General features: G+C 42.4%; 1 protein-coding gene across 1 annotated transcript in view; it reads right to left on the reverse strand.

The window, feature by feature from the left end:
• LOC128689161 (uncharacterized) overlaps window positions 1–27,158 on the reverse strand; it is a 159,629-nt gene extending 132,471 nt beyond the window's left edge. The window contains exon 1 of the mRNA XM_053777300.2: window positions 27,043–27,158. The gene's annotated coding sequence lies outside the window, so the exon portion shown is untranslated. The remainder of the gene's footprint in view (window positions 1–27,042) is intronic.
• Window positions 27,159–27,462: the final 304 nt, after the last annotated feature.

Here is a 27,462-nt window from a genome sequence, read left to right on the forward strand (position 1 = left end):
CATCAAGAATGGCATTAATACCGAAAAGAGAGAGATTAAAGTCAGCTCTCAGCCCATAGTAAGAATAACGACTAAATCCCATCCCTGGCAACACCCCCCCCCCACTCTTCATAGATCTAAACTTACTCCCTGTTCAGAACATCCACACTTACTACTGTGCAATCTATATCTACAGGACCTTAAATTCCAATATTAACCTTGACCTAAAATGCTTTCTTGATAGTTGTGACAGGATCCAGAGGCATAACACCAGACACAAACATCTCTACGACATTTCCCCGTGTCCGACTAAATCTATACAAAAATTCAATGTATGTCAAAGGCCCTAAAATCTGGAACACCCTACCTGAGAACTCTAGAACTGCAGACACATTCATCACCTTCAAAACTACCGTTAGAAAACATCTTATCTCCCTGATACACCCCGTCAACTACATAAAAACCACCTGGTGGTTCACACTTACACTCACTCACTTACTCACCTATTTGACTATAAGCACAGAAATACGTATCTTAATCTTAAAATAATTATTCCTAACTAGTCACAAGTTTGCCTGTGATACTCCAATATAGAAAATATGTATTGTGCCAAAACAAAAGCATTCACATTGCTAAACTCACAAACTAGTATTTAGTCACTTAGTATTTAGTCACTTAGTATTTAGTCACTTAGTATTTAGTCAACTTACTCCACAATTTGTAATAATTTAGGGTTAAGAATTAATCCAAGTTTGCCCGAAATACCTAGCCATGCTAGGTGCACTAGTGGCCCCCTCTGTAATTAGTATTTTATTACGTGTAAACCACACAAAAACCATAATCTGTAAATCCCGCATTGTAATCCTTATAGAGAATAAACTTTGATTTGATTTGATTTGATATCTACTGAGAAATACACACATCTAAGTGTCAGTATGTAACGCATTGTTCAACACACGTTGAACTTCGTTGAAAAAGAAAGATTCATTATTAAAATAAACGGTGTAGCGACTGATTCGCCAGCACCATGATTCTTTGTCAAGGTTATTCCTATCGTTTATTGACTCGACTATACAATATTCCGTTAACGAACGCGGAGTTGGGTGGGTGTTGGTAGTTGCGTTAACCATTGACAACAACACGGTGCGGGAAGAGTGGATCTTCTCGGATCAGCGGCACTGTTAAGTGGATCAACGGCACTGTTAAGTGGATCAACGGCACTGTTAAGTGGATCAACGGCACTGTTAAGTGGATCAACGGCACTGTTAAGTGGATCCACTCATCGTATATACCAGAAACAGAAAAATTTTCTAAAGGAATACATTACAACAGCAATAACAGTACTTTGGCTGTGGACCAGACTGTACCTCCCAGTAATCTGACTGTGGACCAGACTGTACCTCCCAGTAATCTGACTGTGGACCAGACTGTACCTCCCAGTAATCTGACTGTGGACCAGACTGTACCTCCCAGTAATCTGACTGTGGACCAGACTGTACCTCCCAGTAATCTGACTGTGGACCAGACTGTACCTCCCAGTAATCTGACTGTGGACCAGACTGTACCTCCCAGTAATCTGACTGTGGACCAGACTGTACCTCCCAGTAATCTGACTGTGGACCAGACTGTACCTCCCAGTAATCTGACTGTGGACCAGACTGTACCTCCCAGTAATCTGACTGTGGACCAGACTGTACCTCCCAGTAATCTGACTGTGGACCAGACTGTACCTCCCAATAATCTGACTGTGGACCAAACTGTACCTCCCAGTAATCTGACTGTGGACCAGACTGTACCTCCCAGTAATCTGACTGTGGACCAGACTGTACCTCCCAGTAATCTGACTGTGGACCAGCCTGTACCTCCCAGTAATCTGACTGTGGACCAGACTGTACCTCCCAGTAATCTGACTGTGGACCAGACTGTAACTCCCAATAATCTGACTGTGGACCAAACTGTACCTCCCAGTAATCTGACTGTGGACCAGACTGTACCTCCCAGTAATCTGACTGTGGACCAGACTGTACCTCCCAGTAATCTGACTGTGGACCAGCCTGTACCTCCCAGTAATCTGACTGTGGACCAGACTGTACCTCCCAGTAATCTGACTGTGGACCAGACTGTACCTCCCAGTAATCTGACTGTGAACCAGACTGTACCTCCCAGTAATCTGACTGTGGACCAGACTGTACCTCCCAGTAATCTGACTGTGGACCAGACTGTACCTCCCGGTAATCTGACTGTGGACCAGACTGTACCTCCCAGTAATCTGACTGTGGACCAGACTGTACCTCCCAGTAATCTGACTGTGGACCAGACTGTACCTCCCAGTAATCTGACTGTGGACCAGCCTGTACCTCCCAGTAATCTGACTGTGGACCAGACTGTACCTCCCAGTAATCTGACTGTGGACCAGACTGTACCTCCCAGTAATCTGACTGTGGACCAGCCTGTACCTCCCAGTAATCTGACTGTGGACCAGACTGTACCTCCCGGTAATCTGACTGTGGACCAGACTGTACCTCCCAGTAATCTGACTGTGGACCAGACTGTACCTCCCAGTAATCTGACTGTGGACCAGACTGTACCTCCCAGTAATCTGACTGTGGACCAGCCTGTACCTCCCAGTAATCTGACTGTGGACCAGACTGTACCTCCCAGTAATCTGACTGTGGACCAGACTGTACCTCCCAGTAATCTGACTGTGGACCAGACTGTACCTCCCAGTAATCTGACTGTGGACCAGACTGTACCTCCCAGTAATCTGACTGTGGACCAGACTGTACCTCCCAGTAATCTGACTGTGGACCAGACTGTACCTCCCAGTAATCTGACTGTGGACCAGACTGTACCTCCCAGTAATCTGACTGTGGACCAGACTGTACCTCCCAGTAATCTGACTGTGGACCAGACTGTACCTCCCAGTAATCTGACTGTGGACCAGACTGTACCTCCCAGTAATCTGACTGTGGACCAGACTGTACCTCCCAGTAATCTGACTGTGGACCAGACTGTACCTCCCAGTAATCTGACAGTGGACCAGACTGTACCTCCCAGTAATCTGACAGTGGACCAGACTGTACCTCCCAGTAATCTGACTGTGGACCAGACTGTACCTCCCAGTAATCTGACTGTGGACCAGACTGTACCTCCCAGTAATCTGACTGTGGACCAGACTGTACCTCCCAGTAATCTGACTGTGGACCAGACTGTACCTCCCAGTAATCTGACTGTGGACCAGACTGTACCTCCCAGTAATCTGACTGTGGATCAGACTGTACCTCCCAGTAATCTGACTGTGGACCAGACTGTACCTCCCAGTAATCTGACTGTGGACCAGACTGTACCTCCCAGTAATCTGAGTGTGGACCAGACTGTACCTCCCAGTAATCTGACTGTGGACCAGACTGTACCTCCCAGTAATCTGACTGTGGACCAGACTGTACCTCCCAGTAATCTGACTGTGGACCAGACTGTACCTCCCAGTAATCTGACTGTGGACCAGACTGTACCTCCCAGTAATCTGACTGTGGACCAGACTGTACCTCCCAGTAATCTGACTGTGGACCAGACTGTACCTCCCAGTAATCTGACTGTGGACCAGCCTGTACCTCCCAGTAATCTGACTGTGGACCAGCCTGTACCTCCCAGTAATCTGACTGTGGACCAAACTGTACCTCCCAGTAATCTGACTGTGGACCAGACTGTACCTCCCAGTAATCTGACTGTGGACCAAACTGTACCTCCCAGTAATCTGACTGTGGACCAGCCTGTACCTCCCAGTAATCTGACTGTGGACCAGCCTGTACCTCCCAGTAATCTGACTGTGGACCAGCCTGTACCTCCCAGTAATCTGACTGTGGACCAGACTGTACCTCCCAGTAATCTGACTGTGGACCAGACTGTACCTCCCAGTAATCTGACTGTGGACCAAACTGTACCTCCCAGTAATCTGACTGTGGACCAGACTGTACCTCCCAGTAATCTGACTGTGGACCAGCCTGTACCTCCCAGTAATCTGACTGTGGACCAGACTGTACCTCCCAGTAATCTGACTGTGGACCAGACTGTACCTCCCAGTAATCTGACTGTGGACCAGACTGTACCTCCCAGTAATCTGACTGTGGACCAGACTGTACCTCCCAGTAATCTGACTGTGGACCAGACTGTACCTCCCAGTAATCTGACTGTGGACCAGACTGTACCTCCCGGTAATCTGATTGTGGACCAGCCTGTACCTCCCAGTAATCTGACTGTGGACCAGACCGTACCTCCCAGTAATCTGACTGTGGACCAGACTGTACCTCCCAGTAATCTGACTGTGGACCAGACTGTACCTCCCAGTAATCTGACTGTGGAGCAGACTGTACCTCCCAGTAATCTGACTGTGGACCAGACTGTACCTCCCAGTAATCTGACTGTGGACCAGACTGTACCTCCCAGTAATCTGACTGTGGACCAGACTGTACCTCCCAGTAATCTGACTGTGGACCAGACTGTACCTCCCAGTAATCTGACTGTGGACCAGACTGTACCTCCCGGTAATCTGACTGTGGACCAGCCTGTACCTCCCAGTAATCTGACTGTGGACCAGACCGTACCTCCCAGTAATCTGACTGTGGACCAGACTGTACCTCCCAGTAATCTGACTGTGGACCAGCCTGTACCTCCCAGTAATCTGACTGTAGACCAGACTGTACCTCCCAGTAATCTGACTGTGGACCAGACTGTACCTCCCAGTAATCTGACTGTGGACCAGACTGTACCTCCCAGTAATCTGACTGTGGACCAGACTGTACCTCCCGGTAATCTGACTGTGGACCAGCCTGTACCTCCCAGTAATCTGACTGTGGACCAGACCGTACCTCCCAGTAATCTGACTGTGGACCAGACTGTACCTCCCAGTAATCTGACTGTGGACCAGCCTGTACCTCCCAGTAATCTGACTGTGGACCAGACTGTACCTCCCAGTAATCTGACTGTGGACCAGCCTGTAACTCCCAGTAATCTGACTGTGCACCAGCCTGTACCTCCCAGTAATCTGACTGTGGACCAGACTGTACCTCCCAGTAATCTGACTGTGGACCAGACTGTACCTCCCAGTAATCTGACTGTGGACCAGACTGTACCTCCCAGTAATCTGACTGTGGACCAGCCTGTACCTCCCAGTAATCTGACTGTGGACCAGACTGTACCTCCCAGTAATCTGACTGTGGACCAGCCTGTAACTCCCAGTAATCTGACTGTGCACCAGCCTGTACCTCCCAGTAATCTGACTGTGGACCAGACTGTACCTCCCAGTAATCTGACTGTGGACCAGACTGTACCTCCCAGTAATCTGACTGTGGACCAGACTGTACCTCCCAGTAATCTGACTGTGGACCAGACTGTACCTCCCAGTAATCTGACTGTGGACCAGCCTGTACCTCCCAGTAATCTGACTGGACCAGCCTGTACCTCTCAGTAATCTGACTGTGGACCAGACCGTACCTCCCAGTAATCTGACTGTGGACCAGACTGTACCTCCCAGTAATTTGACTGTGGACCAGCCTGTACCTCCCAGTAATCTGACTGTGGACCAGACTGTACCTCCCAGTAATCTGACTGTGGACCAGCCTGTAACTCCCAGTAATCTGACTGTGCACCAGCCTGTACCTCCCAGTAATCTGACTGTGGACCAGACTGTACCTCCCAGTAATCTGACTGTGGACCAGACTGTACCTCCCAGTAATCTGACTGTGGACCAGACTGTACCTCCCAGTAATCTGACTGTGGACCAGACTGTACCTCCCAGTAATCTGACTGTGGACCAGCCTGTACCTCCCAGTAATCTGACTGGACCAGCCTGTACCTCCCAGTAATCTGACTGTGGACCAGACTGTACCTCCCAGTAATCTGACTGTGGACCAGACTGTACCTCCCAGTAATCTGACTGTGGACCAGACTGTACCTCCCAGTAATCTGACTGTGGACCAGACTGTACCTCCCAGTAATCTGACTGTGGACCAGCCTGTACCTCCCAGTAATCTGACTGTGGACCAGCCTGTACCTCCCAGTAATCTGACTGTGGACCAGACTGTACCTCCCAGTAATCTGACTGTGGACCAGCCTGTACCTCCCAGTAATCTGACTGTGGACCAGCCTGTACCTCCCAGTAATCTGACTGTGGACCAGCCTGTACCTCCCAGTAATCTGACTGTGGACCAGACTGTACCTCCCAGTAATCTGACTGTGGACCAGCCTGTACCTCCCAGTAATCTGACTGTGGACCAGCCTGTACCTCCCAGTAATCTGACTGTGGACCAGACTGTACCTCCCAGTAATCTGACTGTGGACCAGCCTGTACCTCCCAGTAATCTGACTGTGGACTAGCCTGTACCTCCCAGTAATCTGACTGTGGACCAGCCTGTACCTCCCAGTAATCTGACTGTGGACCAGCCTGTACCTCCCAGTAATCTGACTGTGGACCAACCTGATCTTCCCAAATTTCTGATAATTCAGGTGTAAACACATGATCACGCTCTCAGATTTTCCTGACTGTTATTTCGTTGTGGTATTTTTTTTTCATTCGAAGTTACGATTTATTTCCATCTCCTTAATGCTAATGTATAAATTAATGAAATATATCTCGGATACTTTTATCATTTACTGGTGCTCTAATCTAGCCTCTCAAGAGAGAATATAATTTTTGAGTGCCTCGTGGGTTAGACAATGTAGCGGAACACTTCCTGTCTACCTCTACCATGATCACCGTCCCTTCCTGTCCACCTTCGTATCATCACCGTCCCTTCCTGTCCACCTTTGTATCATCACCGTCTCTTCCTGTCCACCTTTGTATCATCACCGTCCCTTCATGTCCACCTTTGTATCATCACCGTCCCTTCCTGTCCACCTTTGTATCATCATCGTCTCTTCCTGTCCACCTGAGCCATGATTACCGTCTCTTCCTGTCTGATTTTCGCACATAGCTTCTGGAAATGTCTGTAAGGACGCCCAGATACTAAGAGAGAGACTCACTCTAGTGAGATTCAAGATAACACTGGTGACTTTGAGGTGACCTTCAAGGAGCTTAGGTTTCATCTCAATAATGGGGGATCCCAGAGCTTCTAGGTATCATACAACGCCTGGGGAATGGAATCCATTAAGATTCAAGGAAGAGAAGGGTAAGTCCAGTTCCTTGAATCAAGAGCCCCTCTCCCCAGCGTCAACCTCCCTTGAGGGAGCTACCTCGTCAAGGCCACAGCCTGGTGGGTGTGGTGGTGCTAGTCTTGCCTCACCAACCTTATATATATATATATATATATATATATATATATATATATATATATATATATATATATACTATATATATGTGTGTGTGTGTGTGTGTGTGTGTGTGTGTGAAACGGGTTTAATATTGTTTTAATTTATTTACTCACGTTGAAATTGCAAACCAGGAAGATCAAATAACACTTCACTTGTAATCTATATACAAGAAGTTTGAAGAATTTGGCGTTGTAAAGACACACACACGAAAACACAGACAGAGAGACAGACACACACACACACTCACACTCACACACACACACACACACACACACACACACACACACACACACACACACACACACACACACACACACACACACACACACACACACATTCACACTCTCTCACATTCACACACACATTCACACTCACACACACATTCACACTCACACACACACACACACACACACACACATACACACAGACACACACACACACACAGACACACACACACACACACACACACACACACACACATTCACACTCACACACACACATATATATATATATATATATATGTCGTGCCGAATATGTAAAACTGGTCAATTAGTAAGAACTCATTTAAAATTAAGTCCTTTCTAAAATTTTCTCTTATACGTTTAAAGATATATTTTTTTTCATTAATGTTGATGTAAAAATTTATAATTTTGCACCAAAAGTAACTTAGAAAACTTACCTAACCTTATTATAACAAGAACAATTTATTTTAGACTAACCCACCTAAATATATTTTAGATTTGTTTACAATAATTTAATACTAACCAAACAGTGAAATATATTTTTTTCGTTAGGTTCAGAATGATTTTGGCGAAATTATTGCATTCACAAATTTTCACTTATCCTATATGGCAAGATGAGCGTTGCTATTTAAGCCAAGATCACAAGTTCTGCCTATTCGGCACGATATATATATATATATATATATATATATATATATATATATATATATATATATATATATATATATATATATATATATATATATATATTATTATTGTCACACTGGCCGATTCCCACCAAGGCAGAGTGGCCCGAAAAAGAAAAACTTTCACCATCATTCACTCCATCACTGTCTTGCCAGAAGGGTGCTTTACACTACAGTTTTTAAACTGCAACATTAACACCCCTCCTTCAGAGTGCAGGCACTGTACTTCCCATCTCCAGGACTCAAGTCCGGCCTGCCGGTTTCCCTGAACCCCTTCATAAATGTTACTTTGCTCACACTCCAACAGCACGTCAAGTATTAAAAACCATTTGTCTCCATTCACTCCTATCAAACACGCTCACGCATGCCTGCTGGAAGTCCAAGCCCCTCGCACACAAAACCTCCTTTACCCCCTCCCTCCAACCTTTCCTAGGCCGACCCCTACCCCGCCTTCCTTCCACTACAGACTGATACACTCTTGAAGTCATTCTGTTTCGCTCCATTCTCTCTACATGTCCGAACCACCTCAACAACCCTTCCTCAGCCCTCTGGACAACAGTTTTGGTAATCCCGCACCTCCTCCTAACTTCCAAACTACGAATTCTCTGCATTATATTCACACCACACATTGCCCTCAGACATGACATCTCCACTGCCTCCAGAATTCTCCTCGCTGCAACATTCATCACCCATGCTTCACACCCATATAAGAGTGTTGGTAAAACTATACTCTCATACATTCCCCTCTTTGCCTCCAAGGACAAAGTTCTTTGTCTCCACAGACTACTAAGTGCACCACTCACCCTTTTCCCCTCATCAATTCTATGATTCACCTCATCCTTCATAGACCCATCCGCTAACACGTCCACTCCCAAATATCTGAATACATTCACCTCGTCCATACTCTCTCCCTCCAATCTGATATCCAATCTTTCATCACCTAATTTTTTGTTATCCTCATAACCTTACTCTTTCCTGTATTCACTTTTAATTTTCTTCTTTTGCACACCCTACCAAATTCATCCACCAATCTCTGCAACTTCTCTTCAGAATCTCCCAAGAGCACAGTGTCATCAGCAAAGAGCAACTGTGACAACTCCCACTTTATGTGTGATTCTTTATCTTTTAACTCCACGCCTCTTGTCAAGACCCTCGCATTTACTTCTCTTACAACCCCATCTATAAATATATTAAACAACCATGGTGACATCACACATCCTTGTCTAAGGCCTACTTTTACTGGGAAATAATTTCCCTCTTTCCTATGTACTCTAACTTGAACCTCACTGTCCTCGTAAAAACTCTTCACTGCTTTCAGTAACCTACCTCCTACACCATACACCTGCAACATCTGCCACATTGCCCCCCTATCCACCCTGTCATACGCCTTTTCCAAATCCATAAATGCCACAAAGACCTCTTTAGCCTTATCTAAATACTGTTCACTTATATGTTTCACTGTAAACACCTGGTCCACACACCCCCTAACTTTCCTAAAGCCTCCTTGTTCATCTGCTATCCTATTCTCAGTCTTACTTTTAATTCTTTCAATAATAACTCTACCATACACTTTACCAGGTATACTCAACAGACTTATCCCCCTATAATTTTTGCACTCTCTTTTGTCCCCTTTGCCTTTATACAAAGGAACTATGCATGCTCTCTGCTAATCCCTAGGTACCTTACCCTCTTCCATACATTTATTAAATAATTACACCAACCACTCCAAAACTATATCCCCACCTGCTTTTAACATTTCTATCTTTATCCCATCAATCCCGGCTGCCTTACCCCCTTTCATTTTACCTACTGCCTCACGAACTTCCCCCACACTCACAACTGGCTCTTCCTCACTCCTACAAGATGTTATTCCTCCTTGTCCTATACACGAAATCACAGCTTCAACATTTAACAATTCCTCAAAATATTCCCTCCATCTTCCCAATACCTCTAACTCTCCATTTAATAACTCTCCTTTCCTATTTTTTAACTGACAAATCCATTTGTTCTCTAGGCTTCCTTAACTTGTTAATCTCACTTTTTAACTTTTTCTTATTTTCAACAAAATTTGTTGATAACATCTCACCCACTCTCTCATTTGCTCTCTTTTTACATTGCTTCACCACTCTCTTAACCTCTCTTTTTCTCCATATACTCTTCCCTCCTTGCATCACTTCTACTTTGTAAAAACTTCTCATATGCTAACTTTTTCTCCCTTACTACTCTCTTTACATCATCATTCCACCAATCGCTCCTCTTCCCTCCCGCACCCACTTTCCTGTAACCACTAACTTCTGCTGAACACTCTAACACTATATTTTTAAACCTACCCCATACCTCTTCGACCCCATTGCCTATGCTCTCATTATCCCATCTATCCTCCAATAGCTGTTTATATCTTTCCCTAACTGCCTCCTCTTTCAGTTTATAGACCTTCACCTCTCTCTTCCCTGATGCTTTTATTCTCCTTGTATCCCAACTACCTTTTACTCTCAGTGTAGCTACAACTAGAGAGTGATCTGATATATCTGTGGCCCCTCTATAAACATGTACATCCTGAAGTCTACTCAACAGTCTTTTATCTACAATACATAATCCAACAAACTACTGTCATTTCGCCCTACATCATATCTTGTATACTTATTTATCCTCTTTTTCTTAAAATATGTATTACCTATAACTAAACCCCTTTCTATATAAATTTCAGTCAAAGGGCTCCCATTATCATTTACACCTGGCACCCCAAACTTACCTACCACACCCTCTCTAAAAGTTTCTCCTACTTTAGCATTCAGGTCCCCTACCACAATTCCTCTCTCACTTGGTTCAAAGGCTCCTATACATTCACTTAACATCTCCCAAAATCTCTCTATCTCCTCTGCATTCCTCTCTTCTCCAGGTGCATACACGCTTATTATGACCCACTTCTCGCATCCAACCTTTACTTTAATCCACATAATTCTTGCATTTACACATTCATATTCTCTTTTCTCCTTCCATAACTGATCATTCAACATTACTGCTACCCCTTCCTTTGCTCTAACTCTCTCAGATACTCCAGATTTAATCCCATTTATTTCCGCCCACCGAAACTCCCCTACCCCCTTCAGCTTTGTTTCGCTTAGGGCCAGGACATCCAACTTCTTTTCATTCATAACATCATATATATATATATATATATGTCGTGCCGAATATGTAAAACTGGTCAGTTAGTAAGAACTCACTTAAAATTAAGCCCTTTCTGAAATTTTCTCATATATGTTTAAAGATATATTTTTTTCATTAATGTTAATGTAAAAATTTTTAATTTTGCACCAAAAGAATCTTAGAAAACTTGCCTAACCTTATTATAACAAGAATAATTTATTTTAACCTAACCCAACTAAATATATTTTAGATTTGTTTACAATAATTTAATTCTAAACAAACACAGTGAAATATATTTTTTTTGTTAAGTTCAGAATGATTTTGGCGAAATTATTGCATACACAAATTTTCACTTGTCGTATTTGGCAAGATGAGCATTGCTATTTAAGCCAAGATCGCAAGTTCTGCCTATTCGGCACGACATATATATATATATATATATATATATATATATATATATATATATATATATATATATATATATATATATATATTTATATATATATATATATATATATATATATATTTATATATATATATAATATATATATATACATATATATATATATATATATATATATATATATATATATATATATATATATATATATATATATATATATATATATTATATATATGCAGTACGATCACAGTAAACAGGGGATTTCAGAATATGCAAAACAACCACTGTGAAAGAACAGAGAAATTCCAAGCGGTTTCGGGACTACTCACATTATCAAGGAACTATGAAAGTAAAGCATCCAAGGAAGGTATATAAGGGGTCTGGCCAACACCTCACTATCAGATCCCACAACAGTTAAACACCTGACGCGCGCCGGCCCAACTGCACAGGTCCTTTGCACAACCCACCAACAAACTATTCTACCCAAGAAAATTTTAAAAATTATTATTTATCCAGTGTATTATAAAAGTCTTCCCAAATTCTATTAATTATAAATGGATCTAATTTATATAAACCAAAGGAAATATTCATATTATTGTCAAAACTGCTTTTTATGAAACAAGATTCAATTATATTTCTGTCGACCATGGACTTGCTTGATACTACTTTCTCAACTTTTGAAAATCAATTGGATGGTTAAAATCTCTTACATGAATAAATAGAGCATTGGAATCTTGTCCAGTTCTAATGCTATATTTATGTTGTTTTAATCTTAGTTCGAGATTTTTACCAGTTTGACCGTAATAAACTTTATCGCAAATTTCACAAGGAATCTTATAGACACATCCATCAGCATTTTGGGGGGAATTCTTTATCAAAAGCTTTTTTACTGTATCAAGATTTTTGAATACAACTTTAATATTAAAAGTCTTAAGAAGAGAAGGCACATCAACCAAGTTTTCATGGTAAGGGAGAACCAACATATTTCTAGTTGAATGAGGCTGGTTGTCCCTTTTTGGATTGTAAAAAGTATTTCTAGCAACTTTAAAAGATTTATCAAAAACATTTCTTGGGTATTTTAAATCATTACCTATTTCATAAATTTTGGATATTTCCTCATCTATGAACTCAGGACTACAAATTCGTAAAGCTCTCAAAAACATTGATGAGAAAACAGTCAGTTTGACTCTATCTTGATGCGAAGAATAATAGTGGACATAGGAACAGTTATTTGTAGGTTTTCTGTAAATTTTAAATTTGAATTCATTAGTACCCTTAATAATTAAAACATCTAGAAAAGGCAATGAGTTATTTTCTTCAAACTCAACAGTAAAGTTTATAGAATGGGCTAAGTTATTTAATTTTCCAAGGAAATGGTGTATATCTACATTTTTGGGCATAAGACACAAAATATCATCAACATATCTGAACCATTTAGCTCTGTTAGGGAGGATTGTGTTAAGCAGCCTTGTTTCAAAAAATTCCATGTATAGGTTACTAAGAACAGGTGAAAGAGGATTTCCCATTGCCATACCAAACTTCTGAGTGTAAAACTTATCACTCAGAAGTTTGGTATGGCAATGGGAAATCCTCTTTCACCTGTTCTTAGTAACCTATACATGGAATTTTTTGAAACAAGGTTGCTTAACACAATCCTCCCTAATAGAGCTAAATGGTTACCTGGAGGTTACCTGGAGGTTATTCCGGGGATCAACGCCCCCGCGGCCCGGTCCATGACCAGGCCTCCCGATGGATCAGGGCCTGATCAACTAGGCTGTTACTGCTGGCCGCACGCAGTCCGACGTACGAGCCACAGCCCGGCTGATCCGGCACCGACTTTAGGTATCTGTCCAGCTCTCTCTTGAAGGCAGCCAGGGGTTTATTGGCAATTCCCCTAATGCTTGATGGGAGGCTGTTGAACAGTTTTGGGCCCCGGACACTTATGGTGTTTTCTCTTAGTGTACCAATGGCGCCCCTACTTTTTATTGGCGGCATTTTGCATCGCCTGCCCAGTCTTTTACTTTCGTAGGGAGTGATTTCTGTGTGCAGATTTGGGACCATTCCTTCCAAGATTTTCCAAGTGTAGATTATGATATATCTCTCCCTCCTGCGTTCCAACGAGTACAAGTCAAGTGCTTCCAAGTGTTCCCAGTAGTTAAGGTGCTTGACAGAACTTATACGTGCAGTAAAGGATCTCTGTACACTCTCTAGATCTGCGATTTCACCTGCTTTGTATGGAGATGTTAATGTACAGCAGTATTCCAGCCTAGAGAGAACAAGTGATTTGAAAAGGATCATCATGGGCTTGGCATCTCTCGTTTTGAAAGTTCAGATATGTTGATGATATTTTGTGTCTTATGCCCAAAAATGTAGATATACACCATTTTCTTGGAAAACTAAATACCTTAGCCCATTCTATAAACTTTACTGTTGAGTTTGAAGAAAATAACTCATTGCCTTTTCTAAATGTTTTAATTATTAAGGGTAATAATGAATTCAAATTTAAAATTTACAGAAAACCTACAAATAACTGTTCCTATGTCCACTATTATTCCTCGCATCAAGATAGTCAAACTGTCTGTTTTCTCAACAATGTTTTTGAGAACTTTACGAATTTGTATTCCTGAGTTCATAGATGAGGAAATATCCAAAATTTATGTAATAGGTAATGATTTAAAATACCCAAGAAATGTAATTGATAAATCTTTTAAAGTTGCTAGAAATACTTTTTACAATCCAAAAAGGGACAACCAGCCTCATTCAACTAGAAATATGTTGGGTCTCCCTTACCATGAAAACTTGGTTGATATGCCTTCTCTTCTTAAGACTTTTAATATTAAAGTTGTATTCAAAAATCTTGATACAGTAAAAAAGCTTTTGATAAAGAATTCCCCCCAAAATGCTGATGGATGTGTCTATAAGATTCCTTGTGAAATTTGCGATAAAGTTTATTACGGTCAAACTGGTAAAAATCTCGAACTAAGATTAAAACAACATAAATATAGCATTAGAACTGGACAAGATTCCAATGCTCTATTTATTCATGTAAGAGATTTTAAGCATCCAATTGATTTTCAAAAAGTTGAGAAAGTAGTATCAAGCAAGTCCATGGTCGACAGGAATATAATTGAATCTTGTTTCATAAAAAGCAGTTTTGACAATAATATGAATATTTCCTTTGGTTTATATAAATTAGATCCATTTATAATTAATAGAATTTGGGAAGAATTTAATAATACACTGGATAAATAATAATTTTTAAAATTTTCTTGGGTAGAATAGTTTGTTGGTGGGTTGTGCAAAGGACCTGTCCAGTTGGGCCGGCGCGCGTCAGGTGTTTAACTGTTGTGGGATCTGATAGTGAGGTGTTGGCCAGACCCCTTATATACCTTCCTTGGATACTTTACTTTCATAGTTCCTTGATAATGTGAGTAGTCACGAAAGCGCTTGGAATTTCTCTATTCTTTCACAGTGATTGTTTTGCATATATATATATATATATATATATATATATATATATATATATATATATATATATATATATATATATATATATATATATATATATATATATATATATACATGACTTCAGGATAGCCTGAGCAATGAGAAAATCATCTTCCTCATCATAGAATAATTAGGTTTTATACAAGGGGGAGACAGCTCCAGTTCCTTGGGTGAAGAGCCCCTCATCGGCCTCATTTCACCCTCTCTGAAGAATTTTACGTATATATGTATTACGTGTTTAATATTCTGTTGGTGTTTTATAATTATCAGGAGTGGCGATAGACGGTCTATAATTTATTTCTTGCAAGTCACTAGATGCCATTGTCAGCACCACACTGTTGCAAACTGTCGTTGACTTGCACGACGATCAGCTGGAGTTATGATCAACGACTCGTTCTGACGTTACGTTCTGCAGGTATAACGTTCAACGTTGTTTCTCCAGGAGTACACGCACGCACATGCACACTCACATGAACACACACACACACACACACACACACACACACACACACACACACGCACACACACGCACACACACGCACACACACACGGGAGCTATGAATCGACCCCTGCAGCCACAACTAGGTGAGTACACTGCTGTCTCATGCACACAACGCACATCTCGCTAGTTTCGCGAGCCATCATCATTTCATGCTGATACTCTGACCTGCCAAAATAATGAAAATGTGTTGTGTGTCCTTGCTGCATGCGCAAGATTGGTGACTTGTTTAATAATAATAATAATAATAATAATAATAATAATAATAATAATAATAATAATTTTTTCATTCTACTTGTACAAGGTATACAGACCATAGCTGACATCAATAACATAGTACTATATAGAAATCCGCTTGTTATGCTGAGCATTTCCCGCAAATTAGGTCAGTTTAGCCCCCAGGATGCGACCCACACCAGTCCACTAACACCCAGGTACCTATTTTACTGCTAGGTGAACATGGACAGAAGGTGTCTAAAGGAAACACGCCCTAATGTTTCCAGCCGTACCGGGGATCGAACCACGGACCTCAGTGTGTGAGCTGAGTCTGCTACCAATCGAGTTACGTCTGTTTAACGAGATTTCTTTTTTTTTAAGACGTAAATAAACACAGAACTGTGTCAGTCAGTTTGCGTTATGCGGGATGTTCAACCCGCATGGGTCTATATCTGAGAGCTGCGGCACACCGAAGACGTTGAGAAGATAAAGAGAGTGAGAGTGAGAGAGTGAGCACAGGAGGAGAAATACTAACTCACTCGACCTATACGCAGGCATCCAGTAAACCCACCACTGTTTACAGACTGGTGAAAACACGCCACAACAACACATTACGAAGCTTTCACGACATTGTACACGTGCGATGAGCAGTTCTGCGGAGCCTGCCTTCAGGGAGTGAGGTCTCGTGGAGTAAGGCTTCAGGGAGTGAAGCCTCACGGAGTCTGGCTTCAGGGAGTGAAGCCTCACGGAGTCTGGCTTCAGGGAGTAAAGCCTCACGGAGTCTGGCTTCAGGGAGTGAAGCCTCACGGAGTCTGGCTTCAGGGAGTGAAGCCTCACGGAGTCTGGCTTCAGGGAGTGAAGCCTCACTGAGTCTGGCTTCAGGGACTGAAGCCTCACGGAGCCTGGCTTCAGGGACTGAAGCCTCACGGAGCCTGGCTTCAGGGAGTGAAGCCTCACGGAGCCTGGCTTCAGGGAGTGAAGCCTCACGGAGCCTGGCTTCAGGGAGTGAAGCCTCACGGAGCCTGGCTTTCCCCACGGAGTGAAGCCTCACATATGGTTCCAGCAACCAAGACATTGACTAAGCTTCTCCAGCGTCGCCTGATACAGCTATTAACCCCATTTTTATATATACGTTTCACAGTTTTCTCGGCTCCACTGAGAGAGAGAAATTTCCCGGGAGTAATGTTCGCTGGAATTTGCGATCGCTGCTTAATTTGATAGCCAGGATAGTCGGGTCAGAAAACAACTTAGAGGGGGAGGAATTTTGCCGTTTTCTGTTGATTTTTTTTTTAAGATGGTAGCGGGGGGTAAACCCAAAAAATCGAACATAAGCCGAAACGGAAGTCGTATTTGAGGAATTCTGTCTCATCTGAACCCGTCTAGTTTCTTAACTGCGTCTCCACTATAAGTTAACCACATCATACGTATATCTTATCTAAGTTTTGCCCACATCTCCTTCACTAAGTTTCCTTGAAGTATCTCTCAAGTTCAAGTAAGACTCGAGATACAGCTGGTTTCTCAACAGCTGGTGAGCGAGCCACCTGCGGGAACCACATTCCAGTTTCCCTCAGTCTTAACAAAGCTGTGTAGGATGATGTTATTGACTCGTTACTGTACTTTCTTAAACTCAAGTTCTACATTCTTAAACTCAAGTTCTACATTCTTAAGCTCAAGTTCTACTTAAACTCAGGTTCTACTCTCTTAAACTCAAGTTCTACTTTCTTAAACTCAAGTTCTACTTTCTTAAACTCAAGTTCTACTTTCTTAAGCTCAAGTTCTACTTAAACTCAGGTTCTACTCTCTTAAACTCAAGTTCTACTTTCTTGAGCTCAAGTTCTACTTAAACTCAGGTTCTACTCTCTTAAACTCAAGTTCTACTTTCTTAAACTCAAGTTCTACTTTCTTAAGCTCAAGTTCTACTTAAACTCAGGTTCTACTCTCTTAAACTCAAGTTCCACTTTCTTAAACTCAAGTTCTACTTTTTTGTGCTCAAGTTCTACTTAAACTCAGGTTCTACCTCTTAAACTTAAGTTCTACTTTCTTAAGCTCAAGTTCTACTTTCTTAAACTCAAGTTATACTTTCTTAAACTCAAGTTCTACTTTCTTAAATTCAAGTTCCACTTTCTTAAACTCAAGTTCTACTTTCTTAAACTCAAGTTCTACTTTCTTAAGCTCAAGTTCTACTTAAACTCAGGTTCTACTCTCTTAAACTCAAGTTCTACTTTCTTAAACTCAAGTTCTACTTTCTTAAATTCAAGTTCTGCTTTCTTAAACTCAAGTTATACTTTCTTAAACTCAAGTTCTACTTTCTTAAATTCAAGTTCTACTTTCTTAAACTCAAGTTCTACTTTCTTAAATTCAAGTTCTACTTTCTTAAACTCAAGTTCTACTTTCTTAAATTCAAGTTCTACTGTGTTACCCAGAGGTACGCTCTGCTTCACCAAAAACTCGCAGTTTTGTGAAGAACTTTACGACGTTTCGGTCTATCCAGAACCACTGACAACGGTCCAGAACCACTGACAACGGTCCAGAACCACTGACAACGGTCCAGAACGGAGCGAAACGTCCTTATAAGGTCCTCTCCTAAGTGTGGATTTTTTTTAAATGGTTCCAGCCACGATATTGTGACCATTTTTTGTTATTCCTTAAAAGGTGTAGTTATACTTGGGTTAACCTGGAGGTACAAGTTATCACGAAGTGCTCCTGAAGCCGGTGTATTGTTATCCTGCAGGATATCCTGCCTGAATTATTCACATGGGCCAGTAGGCCTGCTGCAGTGTTCCTCTATTCTTCTTTTTTTTTTCTTCTTCTTCTTCTTATTATTATTATTATTATTATTATTATTATTATTGGTGTTGTTTTCACAGGGGTTAAGGACATACTTTGAATAATTCATTTACGTTCAAGTTTATGGTTGGTTTATTTTAAGGGTGAACGTTACTAGTGCTGAGGACTCGTGGGACAGGTACCAGGAACGTGGGTTCACCCCAGCATGAAGGTGCGTTCACCCCAGCATGAAGGTGCGTTCACCTCCAACATGAAGGTGCGTTCACCCCAGCATGAAGGTGCGTTCACCCCAACATGAAGGTGAGTTCACCCTAGCATGAAGGAGGAAACCCGCCTGAAGATTGTCTTCAAGCCTTCACTGTCTTCAGAGGTGTCTTCAGTGTCCGTGAGTCTCATCCAGATGTTCGCTTCTTCGAGGTCTCCAGAGGTGACCAGTGTCAGGGATCCCTCACACTCATCCAGATGCTTCACAGTCGTCAGAGGTCACCAGTGTCAGGAATCTCTCACACTCATCCAGATGCTTCACAGTCGTCAGAGGTCACCAGTGTCAGGAATCCCTCACACTCATCCAGATGCTTCACAGTCTTCAGGGGTCACCAGTGTCAGGGATCCCTCACACTTATCAGACATGGTGGCTGCTGCTTTACAGTCTCCAGGAGGTCAACACACTGGTTCGAACATCGCATTTATCTTCATGTTTGCAGACTCTGGAAGCCCCGACTCTTGCACGACTCACTCGGAGGACTGAACACTTGTTTTTTTTACTTATTTGACTTGCTATGCTCATTGTCAACAAAGTGGCTCGTCGTTATGACAATGAGTTGGAGAAGGAGGTGGGAGGGAGGGGAGGAAAGAGGTAAACGAAGGAAGATGGGAAGATAGATGATAATGACCCAAGAGAACCGAACATGGAAACAGAATGTAGCGTTAAAACCATAACGAGTAAGGGATCCTTGACACCGGCGCAGCCTGGACACTACCACATTATATTTTGGCCTTTGGAGGGTACAGCAAGAGCATATGGATGCACAAAAAAGTCTAAGCCCCTAAAAGGTAAACAAGAATACATTTGGATTTTTGTCTCAAATTTAGGTCTTATCTGTTAGAAGCAAATATATGTAACATTTGCATGATGTGTCCATTATCTTATTTCATTAGTGACATCTTGACATATCGTATAGGTTATTATGGTATCTCTATATTCCTCAACAAGTGGGCACTCACGAGCACATAGTGTGTAAAATAGTGACCATAGGGCTGGCCACATGCATTGCATATAGTTTGATCATCTGCGTGTCTGCCAAACTGCCAGATGTACATGTAACCATGCCTAAGCCCGGCTGCTTCAACATTCCTCTGCCAGTGCTGTGTAAATCCCACATCTCCGTCTCCCCACTCACCCTCACACATGAAAACCACGAAGCAGCTAAGAAAAACCTCAACTTGGCTTCCTCCCGGGGGTTGGGATGAACCCTGGAGGCTGGGGTGAACGCCCGCACTGAACCTTCAGGCTCCTTGTCCTATTAAACACCCACAGAAGAACTAGTTCAGGAGGCTTTTGAAGCAAAACCATAGAATGACATATAACCAAATCTTTCAGTCATTAAATTATACCTAAATTGCCAAACAAATCTATCATAATTAAATATCCAGGAATTACATGGATAACTCACGTACTCCTCTGGGATAACATAGGAATACTGTACTTTCACAAGAACATACGAAAGGAGGAACACAGCAGTAGGCCTTCTGGCCCATACTTGACAAGTCTTTCTCAAACCCAAATCCACTAACACCAACCGATTGACAATTTTACCCAAATATATCACGGACCTCACGTACCACTATTCCTCCTGGATACAACAATTATTCAGTAGTTTGTGAAAGAACTGTAGAGTAGCAGGTCAATAACTGTCTTATACTTCTTCAGTATGACTTTCTGGAGTTTAAAAGGAAATCTGAGTGAAATTTGGAGAAACCTTTCACAAGACACGTATGAAACTTGAGTGATACAAGAATGAAATGCATGCATGAGACCTAAACAATACACAGATAAAAACCTGTTGTTTAGGTTTGACAAGGACCTGCTAAGTATGGGCCAGTAGGCCTGCTGCAGTGTTCCTCCTCTCTTACGTTTTTTTTTAAATCTGGATAATGCCCAACACAAGGTCCATGAACACACACAAGGAGACATATTACACAGCACAAACAAGTTTATTCTTTTCTCTGAAGATGAGGGTTCCCAGGACAGTTCCCGAGGTGGTGCCTCCTTATATGCACACAATGGCCTATGTACACATACACAGACTCCTATATACACACTAGGACAAAATGGTAACTAACACAGCACAGGGGAAGAGAACACTTTACAACTCGTGGTTACTAAAAATGAACACATCAGTGGAATAAACTATTATATACGTGAGAACACTTAAATATTTCTGTTCTGTTTTTTCCTCATTTTTTTCGAACACAGCACTAAGAGGCTTAGATACCTAACATGAAGACCAGGTACACACCACTGGTGTATATATACACAGTGTACACACAACACAAGGTCCGTGGGCGTCACCCTACTCTGTGGAGCCCGGCAGCGTTAACGGGTAAAACCAAGACATATAACATGTGTACACGCCTCTGTGCGTGATCACGTACACTGACTGATGTATTATCTGCTTGTTAGGGGTAGCATTAAAGGGGGGCGGGGTTTCAAGAGGGAGCTTAAGAGGCACGTAAGTTACCCCGTCTTCTAATAATATGTTCATTTTTCCACTATGATCTACCTTGTCCATAATTACTCACGAAATCGTAATGATACGATTGCAAACAAACCATACCACGGGCGGGGATAGAACCCGCTATCAGAGAATCATAAAACTCCAGACTAGTGCGTCGATCTGGAGTTTTATGACACTGATCAAGGGTTGTGTCCCCACCCGTGGTATGGTTTGCCCATAATTACTATTGCATTTGCTTTGTCTATTTCGTAAATGGAATCTAAGATCTTTCCTTAATTCATGATATAACTTAACAAGTCTTTGATGACAACACAACACAACACAATTGTCATCAAGGATTTGTTAAGTTATACCTTGAATTAAGGAAAGATCCTGGACTTCACTTTACGAAACAGACAAAGCAAATGCGATAATAATTTTGGACAAGGTGGATTATAGTGGAACAATGAACATGTTATTAGAAGACAAGGAAACTTACGTGATCCTCAAGACTTCCCCAAAATCTCCATCAGTCTTCCCCCCCCCCCTGTCCCCAAAGCCACCCAAATGAAAAGAAATAAGAATAACATTAAGATTACTTCATGACAAGTCCCCCTAGCCTCTTCTTCCAGCCAGATTACCTCTCTTCAGCCCCTACTGTATAAATCTTCGGCAACCACACCTGCCTGTAGTGTACGTGACTCTTGGTTGTCATACTACCTACAGCGCACGTGACTCACTTGTCACGCTACCTGTAGCGCACGTGAGTCGCTGACAACTTTCCACAGTATAGCAGAAATGTGACGTGATAGTGATGCTGCTATCCTATCTCAGCTCATTTCAAGGCCCAGCCAGTCTTAATAAGTTTATTACCACCTCCGGAATATACCACGCACACCAGTCAGCTAACGCCCAGGTACCTATTTACTACTAGATCAACAGATGTAGCAGGTGTAAGACTCGCCCGGGAGCCAAACTCAGGAGTCCTGCGAGTCAAGAGCTCTTTCACTGAGGATCTTGTAATTTGTGAAGGGTCAAATGGTTTTTTGGATTTGCTAGTTCACGGAAAAACACCTTCAAGATAATGATGAAAGGCAGAAAGATAGAGTATGTGATAATTATAGAGTAAGAGAGTAATTCTGGAAGAATAAGCGAGTAATGTTGTTAAAGAGAGTGGGTGGAGGTGATGACAGTGGAAACAGTGTTGAAGTCTTTTACAGTAGTAATGAAGGGAATGTATGCGCGCGTGTTGGTGACTTGAGTTTTACTGAGGGGGAGCGGTGAGAAATCTAGAAAGTAAAACTGATAACTGCTATGAAGAGTTCTGTCCGTGGCTGTTATTCGTGTTAGGCGGAAGTCCACCAACGCACAGACGTCCGCGAGGAAACAAGGACATAGTGGAGCTTCGAGGAAACTCTCCAGCTCACCGCTCCTTCATGAAGGTGACGCTGGACCGCTTGGCCACGTTGTTTCCCCGTTACCTCTGTTCATGACCCTCGTTCCCTTGCAAATGTTTACAGTTCACTACAATCCCGAATTGGCGAGATATTGGCGAGATATTTACAATTTAACAAAAAGGAAGCATAATTCACAGCAGGTGGGAAAAAACTTACAAAACTTGAATACGATATTTGTATACAATACCAAATTGATAAGTAAGACACATTTGTAACACTTAACTATCTCTATTCTGAATAAATATACCTAACTGTAAACTTATTAACTACATTTACTGAAACACAATCAACGTTTTAGGTTCACTGTGCTTCGAAAAAGGTTCCACGTCCTTGTCAGGACCTGACTACCAGTGATTGGTTGCAGTGCTGAGTTACACTGTTGATAGTTGCACTGTTGAGTTACATTGCTGAGAGTTATACTGTTGAGAGTTACACTGCTGATAGTTGCACTGTTGGCTTACACTGCTGATAGCTACACTGTTGAGAACTGCACTGCTGAGTTACATTGCTGAAAGTTACACTGCTGAGAGTTACGCTGTTGAGAGTTACACTGTTGAGTTACACTTCTGAGAGTTACACTGTTGAGAGTTACGCTGCTGAAAGTTACAATGTTGAGAGTTACATTGCTGAGTTACACTGTTGAGAGTTACACTGCTGAAAGTTACACTGTTGAGAGTTACACTGCTGAAAGTTACACTGTTGAGAGTTACACTGTTGAGAGTTACACTGCTGAAAGTTACACTGTTGAGAGTTACACTGTTGAGAGTTACACTGCTGAAAGTTACACTGTTGAGAGTTACACTGTTGAGAGTTACACTGTTGAGAGTTACACTGTTGAAAGTTATACTGTTGAGAGTTACACTGTTGAGAGTTACACTGCTGAAAGTTACACTGTTGAGAGTTACACTGTTGAGAGTTACACTGTTGAGAGTTACACTGTTGAAAGTTATACTGTTGAGAGTTACACTGTTGAGAGTTACACTGCTGAAAGTTACACTGTTGAGAGTTACACTGCTGAGTTACGCTGTTGAGAGTTACACTGCTGAGTTACACTGTTGAGAGTTACACTTTTGAGAGTTAAACTGCTAAGTTATACTGCTGAGTTACAATGCTGAGTTATACTGCTGAGTTATACTGCTGAGTTAAAATACTGAGTTATACTGCTGTGTTACAATGCTGAGTTATAATGCTGAGTTACACTGTTGAGAGTTACACTGCTGAGTTACACTGCTGAGTTACACTGCTGAGAGTTACACTGGTAAGTTATACTGCTGAGTTATACTGCTGAGAGTTACCTCACACCAGTTATAACCAGATAATTTAATGCTTTAATATTATCACTATTACTCTCAAGGTGACGCGATAAACCCTTAAGTGTCACACAGTTCCTGGGGAACGAGAGGTAATAAAATTAGATCCCAGCAGAGGGCAGCCCCGAGTCCTTGGATCAAGAACTCTTCACCAGAGAATCACTAATAGCCACTGAATATAAAATATCAGTGGGATATATTAAGCAGTGGTTGTCAAAAGGTGCCGGAAGCCCAACTGAGGCCAGTTCGGGTATCGTTGGCTTAGTGCCTAGTCTGGTTTAAGTCAATTCGCAGAGTAAAACCATAGTCTCTCTGGCTTACTTTATAAAAAAAAAGCAGCTTTTAATAATTGTTAGTGACTCCAGACCCGTGATGAGTTGTAAATACTGTTCCAGGTTTGTGACTGTGCGTCCTTACTGGTGACCGGTACTGTGAGTGTCCTTGGAGACCTGTTCTTTGAGTGTCCTTGTTTGAGACCCGTTCTGTAAGTGAATAATTTGTCCTTTCAGTAGACCAGGCCCATAACAGTAATATCCAGAGAACATCTGTCGGCAGAATTCTCTCTCTCTCTCTCAGGCCACACTAACAGTGACTTGTCAGATACCAGGTGTGTGAGTGGCCTCAATAGTCGTGTTTAGCACCTCGAGGGTGCCAGCAGACGCTCGGGTAGCCAATAGTTCACCACACAGTCGCTACCGAACATTTTTTTAAGCACAATTGCTTTAATAGTTATTGTTTATATCAAGCTAGAGGCAGTGTTGAAGAAGCCTCTTCCCTCTCCCTCCTCCAGTGCTGTGAAAACCTCTTTCAGTGTTGAGGAAGCCTATTTAAGTAACACTCATGCTTACGTTGGTCACTCATCACAACGGATATCACTTCGGCTTCACCTTACGGACTGTGGCAGTGACTGTACATGTCTTGAATAGGTCTATGGTAGTGACTTCGGAGCCACACTACTGCCATGGCCACACCACCAACTTTCCACGCACCCGCATAAAAGAAGACTGCAACCAGTTGTGGCGCAAGGGAGGATTTGCGGGGGCTTCGACCCCCAGACATAAATAGTAATAATAACAGCGCTGCTTCAAAACAAGTCTCCCAGCCTCCCTTCCGACCAGGTAACAGAATATAGAAATTCTGGCGCCGCCCTTGACTGCAACATATTGTGGTAAGCTACAGGACTGGTCCAAGAAATGGCTACTGAACTTCAATCGCAGCACATGCAAGGTGAAGAGGTCTGAGAAGAATAACACCAAAGAGAGAGAGGCAGCTCACATAATCTAAAAGGCAGTAGGACGCATGGGTAGTCATAACACACATCCATTAACTACCATTGTAAATTTTTGAAGGAGTGGACCGGTAAGCCAGCTGAAAGCCTCGGTCAAATGACCGAAAACTCCAGTGGAGGGGCACCATATGAGTAAGAAAAGAAAAAAAACAGGACAAGCGTTTCCTGACGACTCTTAGCCAACCTAACCACACCTCTCGCCTGGTATGAACACAATAAGATAACATCGGGGAAAAATTGAAATGCCTTCAGAAGGAACACAAGCATGGAACACTCTTCTTATCTTGCATGAGAAAGAAACTTGAGAAAGTTCTGAGGTTTGCTGCAAGACTGGTCTCAGAACCACAGAGGGTTGAGCTACGAAGACATGTTGAGAGAGCAAGATCTTACATCACTTCAACCCTTGAAGGGAGGGTGGGGTGGAGGTGCCTGGCTGCTGGTGGAGGTGCTTGGCTGCTGGTGGAGGTGCCTGGCTGCTGATGAAGGCCACTTGATCAAAAGCACTGGACTTACCCTCCCTTTCCCACCCGACTGCCTCCCGTTCTCCAGGTTCCGTATTACCCTTAGAACTGGAAGAGACATAATGAAAATTTATAAGATGGTTTGATAGAGACAGACTGTTTGAGATAATGAGGGGGGATAACCGAGAACACAACGAGGGAGCACTACGTGGGAAGACGAGGGAACACATCAAAGGAACACTACGTGGGAAGACGAGGGAACACATCGAGGGAACACTACGTGGGAAGACGAGGGAACACATCGAGGGAACACTACGTGGGAAGACGAGGGAACACATCGAGGGAACACTACGTGGGAAGACGAGGGAACACATCGAGGGAACACTACGTGGGAAGACGAGGGAACGCATCGAGGGAACACTACGTGGAAACACCACTTGTAAACACGGTTCTACACTAGAAGTTCAGACAATCAATGGTATGCATTAGAAAGAAATGTTGGGGAGGCGGCCAAATCAATACAAGGATACAAACGAGGAGATGACAAAGAGTCTGGAGGAGCAAGAACGAGCCGCATTAATCTGAGAGGGAAATAAGCGCACACTTTCAAGAGTCAGAGAGCAGGAACTTCTCTCTCTCAGCCTCACACGGAAATTCAGGCTTGTGTCTTGTGTCTGGACCTTCGATCGCTGTACATAAATAACCTTCACATAAGGGAATGAAATTTATAACGACTTGTTACCCCGTCATAACTTTCATTCTACGTGCGGATTATTTGTGTATTGTTCCAGTCACGGTATTATACCTTTTAATTCTTTTTCAATCTTTGACTTAGGTTGTACTGGGTCAGGTCAGATCCTCTGACCAGACACACTCCACTAACACACAGGTTTCCATTATCATTTTTTTCCACACTTCGCAATCATGATACAGAAATATTTTTAGGTTCTATTAATCCCGAAGAATCAGCATGTACGGTCGAGTCTATGTGTTTCCTCTTTGTTGTTTTAATGAAACAGAGTTTAGAAAGGCACTTACAGTTAGCAAGCAGTGGCAGCAGCAACCCGCTCCACCTAGACACTGTAGTTCACCTTCTCACTGTGTCAGGTGAACACTCGTGCTCCTCCAGGTGAACTGACCACCTCAGTTTGCCTCTCTGCAGCCCAAACTCTCGTACCGGGTATTCGTATAAGTCAAGTGGCCTCCAGTTCACTCTGAACAACTTAGTCCATCATAATGCATTACCACCCCACTAAAGGACATGCTATTTTTTTTTAAGAATCAGGAAATATGCTTTATTTGCCAATATCCCCCAGTAGCTTCAAGGAATGAATTGAAAACAAATATTTGTCAAGATGCTTGTTAAGAATTTATCTGTTTTCCTTAGACCGTATTATAAATTCTTTAATTCAAGCTAATTTACATTTTTTTTCCATTCTCCTAAGACTGGATACTGTA

Source organism: Cherax quadricarinatus, chromosome 21, assembly GCF_038502225.1.
Source record: "Cherax quadricarinatus isolate ZL_2023a chromosome 21, ASM3850222v1, whole genome shotgun sequence".
In the NCBI taxonomy this organism is placed as follows: domain Eukaryota; kingdom Metazoa; phylum Arthropoda; class Malacostraca; order Decapoda; family Parastacidae; genus Cherax; species Cherax quadricarinatus.